The sequence below is a fragment of the Parus major genome, chromosome 3, assembly GCF_001522545.3.
Source record: "Parus major isolate Abel chromosome 3, Parus_major1.1, whole genome shotgun sequence".
Lineage (NCBI taxonomy): Eukaryota > Metazoa > Chordata > Aves > Passeriformes > Paridae > Parus > Parus major.
The window spans coordinates 109643856-109651224 of record NC_031770.1 but is presented as its reverse complement, the minus strand read 5'-3'; the positions used below and the strand labels follow the sequence as shown (position 1 = coordinate 109651224).

At 52.8% G+C, this 7369-nt stretch overlaps 1 protein-coding gene and 1 long non-coding RNA gene across 2 annotated transcripts in view; one reads left to right on the top strand and one right to left on the bottom strand.

The window, feature by feature from the left end:
- The window catches only part of PAQR8 (progestin and adipoQ receptor family member 8), a 14406-nt gene extending 13500 nt beyond the window's left edge, over positions 1–906 (bottom strand). The window contains exon 1 of the mRNA XM_015622677.2: positions 811–906. The gene's annotated coding sequence lies outside the window, so the exon portion shown is untranslated. The remainder of the gene's footprint in view (positions 1–810) is intronic.
- Positions 212–7369, top strand: LOC117244098. The gene is made up of 2 exons (XR_004496552.1): positions 212–362; positions 5382–7369. It is a non-coding gene; the product is annotated as an uncharacterized LOC117244098 (long non-coding RNA).

The window sequence follows — 7369 nt, the reverse complement described above, 5'->3', positions numbered from 1 at the left end:
AAAAGAAGTGAGATCCTTGGATGCTTGTGCTGTTTTTAGCCAGGAAAAACTCCAGATGGGATATAGGGGGGACATGACCCCGAAGCATCCTGGAGAAGATCAGCAGGGAACAACCCTTGGGTGACCCTTTGGAGACGCGCCCCAGCTCGTGTCTGCGCAAGGAGCAGGCGGCAGCTCCAAGGCAAACACCGGGAGCTGTTCTTCTCGCAGCTCACGGCTGAACTATGCATCTCCTTCCCGTGGCCTCCAGAGCTCCCCGGGTGTCAAAGTCGTTCAAGGAAAATCCGCCCACAGCCATTTCAAACAAACACGGAGGAAAAACACTGCCCACCTCTCTCCTTCAGGAAGCCCTTGAGATACCGGTAAGGGGGGAATTTAAGGCAAAATCCGTGTCTCCCTGCTCACCCCTTCCTTCTTTAAGCTCTCCCCCAGCACCCACCTGACCACTGGACTAACCCCGGCTTGATGAACTAAAATTGTGCGTGACACAGAGGGAAAGATCCCGCATCCCGCCGCATCCCATGGGCGCCCGCAAGCACCAGGCACCGCACACCGACCACCCCCGGCTCCCATCCCGGCATCCCGCTCCCCCCGCAGGGAAGGATGCTCCCGGCGCGGCGGGGATGCAGGAGCGGCGGTACCCGCCGGAGCGCACCGGGAGCACGCTGGGGACCCTCGGCGGGATGTCCCGGGGGGAGAGGAGGGGACAGCGGGGAGGGGATCGCCCGCACTCACAGCCCGCAGTGTCCGCTCTCAGCGCCCGCACTCAGCGCCTGCTCTCCATCTCCCGCACCCCATGTGTGCACTCACCTCCCGCTCTCAGTGTCCGCACTCCCGTCCCGCACTCCCCGCTCTCGCTGTCCCCTCGCTGTCCCCTGGCTGTCCCCTCGCTGTCCCCTCACTCTCCGCTCCCCTGTCCCGCTGCCGAGTCCCGGGGCCGCCGCCTCCGGGAGCTCCCGCGGCCGCCCCGCGCATGCGCACCCAGCCCCGCCCCGGGGCCGCCCCGCGGGCCGAGCCCAGCCCGGCCCAGCCCAGCTCGGCCCAGCTCAGCCCAGCCCGGGCCGGGCCGGACAAAGCCCGGCTCAAACCCGCCGCGCCACCCCGGCCCTGGGGGCAGAGGAGAGCGCAGTGACACATCCGGGACAGGGACGTAAAGTCACAGAATCACAGGATCGTTCCGCCTCGGACAGATCTCCAACCTGTGAGCGGTCCCCAGCCGGGAGCGCTGAGTGCCATGTCCTGTTGTTCCTTGGACACCTCCAGGGATGGGGACTCCAGCACCTCCTGGGCAGCCCCTTCCAGTGCCTGACCACCCTTTCCGTGAAGAAGTTCTGCCTCATGTCCAACCTGAACCTCCTCTGGCCACAGCTGAAGATTCTGTCCCTTTGTCCCGTCCCTGTTCCCTGGGAGCAGAGCCTCCCCCGGCTGTCCCCTCCTGTCAGGGAGCTCTGCAGAGCCAGAAGGGCCCCCTGAGCCTCCTTTGCTCCAGGCTGAGCAATCCAGGTCCCTCAGGCGCCCTTCGTAGGATTTACAAGTCAGTGCAAGGTGGTTTGGGATGGGAAGGGACCTCCCAATGTCACCTGGTTCAGCCCCGGAGATTACTCTCAAAGATGGAAATTCTACATTTAAAGTAAAAATCACAGGACCAGGAGCTATGGGCACCCACTGAAGCAAAGGAGATTCCTCTGAACACCAGGAAATGCTTCTTTACTGTGAAGGTGGCCATGAACTGGCACAGGTTCCCTAGCAAGAGATACCTCCATCCTTTGAGATATTTAAAATCCATCTGGACATGGACCTGGGCAATCTTCTCTGTGTGGCCCTAAGCAAGGGAGCTGGACCAGATGACTTCCATGGAGTGGGGGGGAGCCCCCTGATTTTGATGCTGTGGACATGCAAGTGTGAAGGAACAGATGATGATTTTCCACAAGATTTCCAGGCTAAAGGCAGTATGGCCTCAAGCCAACTGCCAGCACCAAAATCTTTGGGTTCCAGAAAATAGGCATTTGCACCCAAATGCCTCAGGAGCAGCCTCTGGGCTCCTGAGCTGTGCCTGGGAAATGTCTGGGGGAGGTTGATGCATCCTGGATGGAGCTGTGCCAAAGCCACAGTGGTGGGTTCAGCTGTAGAGTCACCGTGACCCCAGGCACAGGTTAATTTATGAGTACAGAGTTTGTCCTCTCCAGGCTCTGCCTCAGCTGGTTCATGCGGGCTTTGCTGCTCCAGCCTGTCAGAACTGCTGGGTTTTGATGGGTTTATGAGGGAAACAGAAGGACTGCTTGTTCTGCAGGGAGAAGGTCCACAGAGAGGCAGCCCAGGAATGTGACTTTTCAGCTCTGATAAGATCTCTGCAGTGTGGGTGAAGGTTCGGCAAGTCCCAGCACAAATCTCACAGCACGTGGGAGAGCCAGTGCCCCCAAAGTGAGGAGGGAAAACGTCCACGGTGAAGAAGCCAGGAAGGAACCTCAGTTTTTCCCTGTCATGGCACTCAGGGATGTGGATGGGATATAACTGGCAGCTCCCAACTCCCTCAGTGACCTCTTGCACTCATCTTCTGTCCCTCTAAGACATCTCCTGAAAGACCCATAGTACTGCACCATCATTCTCCTCCATTCCTTAAACTGGAAGGGGATTCTGCCCCTCTGCTTCATTCTGGTGAGACCCCACATTCAGAGTTACCTCCAGATCTCGGACCCCCAACATCAGAAGGATGTGGAGCTGCTGGAGAGAGTCCAGAGGAGGCCATGGAGGTGCTCCAAGGGCTGGAGCCCCTCTGCTCTGGAGCCAGGCTGGGAGAGCTGGGGAAGAGAAGGATCCAGGGAGAGCTCAGAGCCCTTTCCAGAGCCTAAAGGGGCTCCAGGAGAGCTGGAGAGGGACTGGGGACAAGGGATGGAGGGACAGGACAAGGGAGACTGGGTGATAGAGGGCATAGGAGGTGAGACATAAAACACAACCCAGTGAGATGGGGATGGTGGGGTTGAGATCCCTCCTGCAACAGGAATATTGCAGTGGTGCTGGGCCATTTTTACATCAGGTTTTTGCCTCATTTAACTTCAAGCCATGCCCTAGGGCAGCCACGGGAAGGGCAAAGGGCAGCTCTGTGTGGGATAACTGCTCTCCTGGGGGGGTACTGACAACCTGTTTGCACCCCAAGCCTGGTGGATGCTGCACAGTGAGATCTCTTTGATCACTGGCTCTCAGGTGAGTGGTACCAAGCCATGCTCTGTAGTTCATCTCAAACTTACCCTGCTATGCTGCAGTCCCTGTTACTCTCTAGCAATGGCATTTTAAACCCTGAAATGAATCACCCAGCTCTCTCCAAGTCAAAACCCAGGTGTGGTTGTGTTTGCCCAGGAGATTAGTCCCAGAGTAAAGACTGGGTTGTACCAGGCTGGGCTCTCCCTACCCTCTACAGTCATCTGATAGGATTCAAACATGCTTTGTGCTCTCAAACATGTCCTGAATGCCTTGATTCCCCACCCAACTATGCATCATAGAATGGCTTGGGTTGGAAGAGACCTTGGAAGTGACCTGCAAAAGGTCCTGTTATTTTCAGGTGCTTAGAGTTATTACTCAAAACAAGGATCTTTTGTGGATCAGGGTCTCCATCCAGTGAGAAGCATCCACACACACCATGTCCACACTGTGCTGCTGAGGAGCAGCGTAGCAGCTTTGCACCAAAGACAACTGAGGTACTGCAAGCACCAAATGTAATCCAGAAAGTAGGACGAGTTACCTTTTCCCTGTATTTGCCTGTAATAAAGAATATTGACTCATTGCTATTGTTGTTGGCTAAAAGAGAATTTTTTTTTTCCCTGTCTGTGCCTGTATGGAACTTCTTCCCACTGGGCAAGGATTGATGCTCATCATCTGTTTGGCAAGTTTTAAATAAAAATTCTGCAGATGCAGAATTAGAACACTAAGAACACATTAGAACACTAAGGCTTTCTTTAACTAATAATTCAGAAAAACAAAAAAAAAACCCATAAAAGCCTTGGGTTACCAAGTTCAGCCTCTGCAATCAGAAAGAAGCACTTGATACAGTTAATTTTGGCACCATCAGCTGTTCCCCACGTGTTGCACAAGGGTTTGTGTTTGGGGTCGGGACTTTCCTGTCTCCCGGTGGCTTGCCTGCAGCAGTGACAGCCCATTGTGACTGATGGGGTTACTACACTCCTTACACGGAGTGCTGCAGTGTCCCAGCTTCCACCAGGGCAGGGAATGGATCCAGAGCAGCCCTGGGGAGAAGGATTTGGGGGTGCTGGTGGTGGAGAGTTGGATCCAGAGCAGCCCTGGGGAGAAGGATTTGGGGGTGCTGGTGGTGGAGAGTTGGACCCATCCCTGAAACCCCCCCCAAGTCCTGGTCTGATCCTCCAGTGTGGGCAGCAGGGGAGGGGGGATTCTGTTCCTCTGTCCTGCCCAGGTGAGACCCCACCTGCAGAGCTGCCTCCAGCCCTGGGATCCAACAGCAGAAGGATTTGGAGCTGCTGGAGAGAGTCCAGAGGAGGCCACAGAGAAGTTCCAAGGGCTGGAGCCCCTCTGCTCTGGAGCCAGGCTGGGAGAGCTGGGGGTGCTCACCTGGAGAAGGATCCAGGATCCTCAGAGCCTGTTCCAGTGTCTAAAGCAGCTCGAGGAGAGCTGGAGAGGGACTGGGGACAAGGGATGGAGGGACATGACAGGGGGGAATGGGTGATAGAGGGCATAGGGGTTTTTTTGAGACAAGGGCCTGGAGTGAAAGGACAAGGGGGAATGGGTGAAAAAGGGCAGGGTTAGATTAAATACTTGGAATAAATTAATTATAATAAGGTGATGTACACTTCCCTGGAAGTGTCCAGGGCCAGGCTGGACAGGACTTGGAGCAAACTGGGACAATGGAAGATGTTCCTGCCCGTGGCAGAGGGTGGAACTGGATGTTCTTTTAGGTCCCTTCCAGCCCAAACAGTTCTGTGATTCTAAAGCTGGGCATCACTTGCTGAAGTGACCAGTGGATCCTGCCCCAGGGCCAAAAGCAGCTCCCAGAGATTCTGAGGAAGAAGCAGAGATGTTCTGCATACAGATGGGTGATTTTCAGGCTTGAGGGTGGAGAAAATGAGAGAATAGGAAAAGAAAAGGGGGAACCAGCTGTAACTGTCTTTAGTAACAGCCAGAAGTCATGAGAGCAGATGAGGAGACCAAAATAGCAACACTAAACCTCAGCTCTGTGTCCAGGCCCTTCAGACTTCCCTGCAAATGTGGTTTGGTTGCCCCATTCCAGATCTTTATTGTTGATTCAGCCACTCCTCTGGTTTCATTTGGAATTCAGTTTTCCTTCTGCCCGCAGGCACGGCCTGTGTGGGTTTGTTTTGGTTCTCTATTAATTGCTGTATTTTCCTCCTGCACAGCAGGAGAACAGGACGAATCCCCGCGGGATCTGGAGAAGCTGTGCATCAGGAGCAGGACCACAACAAGATTTTATGTTCCCATCACTGTGCTAGGGCCATGCCTGGAGGCATCTGGGAGGAAAAACAAATCTGTATGCTCTGGGCTCCTACTCTGGGAAGAAAGAAGGTGTTTACAGCCCATCCAAACACACTGAAGATCAGAGCTTTAACTCCTTACCCATTTTCCTGTGCTCTCCTGGTGAGATGCCAGCATTCCCTCATGCCTTTCAGTAAAGAAATTCCATTTATACACCCTGATAGTAGTTTTCCATGTTTTTCTTCTCCACAACAGGAAAAACACCAGGAGCTAGAACTGTTTAAAGATTTACCAGAGTGCGTGGGAATAGCAAATACTTCAAGAAAATGATGTCAGAAATGCCTGAGCTGGGTGAAGATGTGATGGGGTGAAATTCTCCAGCCTATGTTAGGGAAAAGGTCAGGAGAGAGGATTATCAGCATTAAATTATTTGTGATGAGAGTCAGGACAACAGTCTGCTTGTGAGAGTGAATTCACCCCCTAGTTATGGTTCAGCTCCTGCAAATGCAGCTTCAGGAGAGCCCAGTAAATATAAATCCCTTTAATCCCTTGGAAAATGTAAAATTTGCCCTGATAAAAACATCTCATAGGTGGTGTCACTTCTCCACATACTTTCAGTTCTAAAAAGTGACTTTTTTTCATTCCAAACATTATATTCCATGTTATTATCCTTCTATTTTATTACAAATAGATTCCAAACCTCCACTCCAGTGTGTTGCTACATGATCAGGTGACACTCCATCGAATTTGGGATCCTCTCCCCCCATTTTTGGAGCTGTGAATGAGCCACAAGCCTCTCCTCTGCCCTTCATGGGTGAGGCAAGACTACTCAGCAGCCAGGAAAGCAAACAGATGGAAACTAGATAATTGAACTGTGGCTTGAAAATTGACATTTAGTTGAACTAAGAGAGAAAAAAAACCAAAAAACCAAACACGACAGCAACAACAACAAAACCCCACAACATCCCAGAACCTTAGAAGGATCACAGGGTACCCTTAAACCTCAGAAACCAAGTACAGGTGGATGCTGACACACAGAGGTGTGAGGAAAGGATAAGAAAATCCAGGCTGAGTGCTATTGAAGTGCTCTGGCCAGAGCCCCTCGTGTGCAATTCACCCATGGAAATTGCTCCTGCATCCACCCTTGATCCTTCTGTTTCTCTGCAAGCCCTGCAGACCTGCTCTGTGTGCTAAGGGCTGAATTCCTGTTTTTTCCAGTGGATAGGAAGCACTAAATGTCCCTGTGAGCTTGTCCTGCCTTTCCACCCGGAATGCGGCAGGGAGGTGAACCCAGGGAGACCTTGGGCACAATCCTGGGGAGTCCCAAAAGGCAGGGAAGGCTTCTGCCTTCTTCTCATCCTTCTGCACCTCCCTCCATCCCTCCGTCCTCCTCGGCCTGCCCTGCTCCGATGAATTATTCAGGCACGCAGCAGTTGCTATAGGGCGCTGTCATGAATAACAACAGCGGCTATTTTTATCCCGAACTCCTGTTACCTTGCGGCCAGGAGCGGTGGGGCCCTGCCAGGTCCTGGCAGGAGGAAAACCACAGCCATCCACAACATCTCCGTGGGCTGGGATTCGTCCTGACCACCCAAATGTGGGTGACTTCTTGTGCGATCCGCATAGATGTACCTGAATCCCACCCTGGTACCCGCTCTGTTTTGGACTCACAGGGTGCTTTGCACCCATATTTTACCTTTTTCCACCCATATTTTGTCTGCAGTGGAGCACACAGACTGTCCATTGATGGATTTAATATTCTGCCTGCTGCAGAGGGAGAAAAAGCATCTCAGAGGTGAAATCTCCTATCGAGTTCTGGCAATTTATATGGGATAAATCATATTTCTTTTGGGGACTTGCACAGATTCCTCCAGCCAGTTTAGATCCTCAATGTGACCACTTTAAAAAAAAA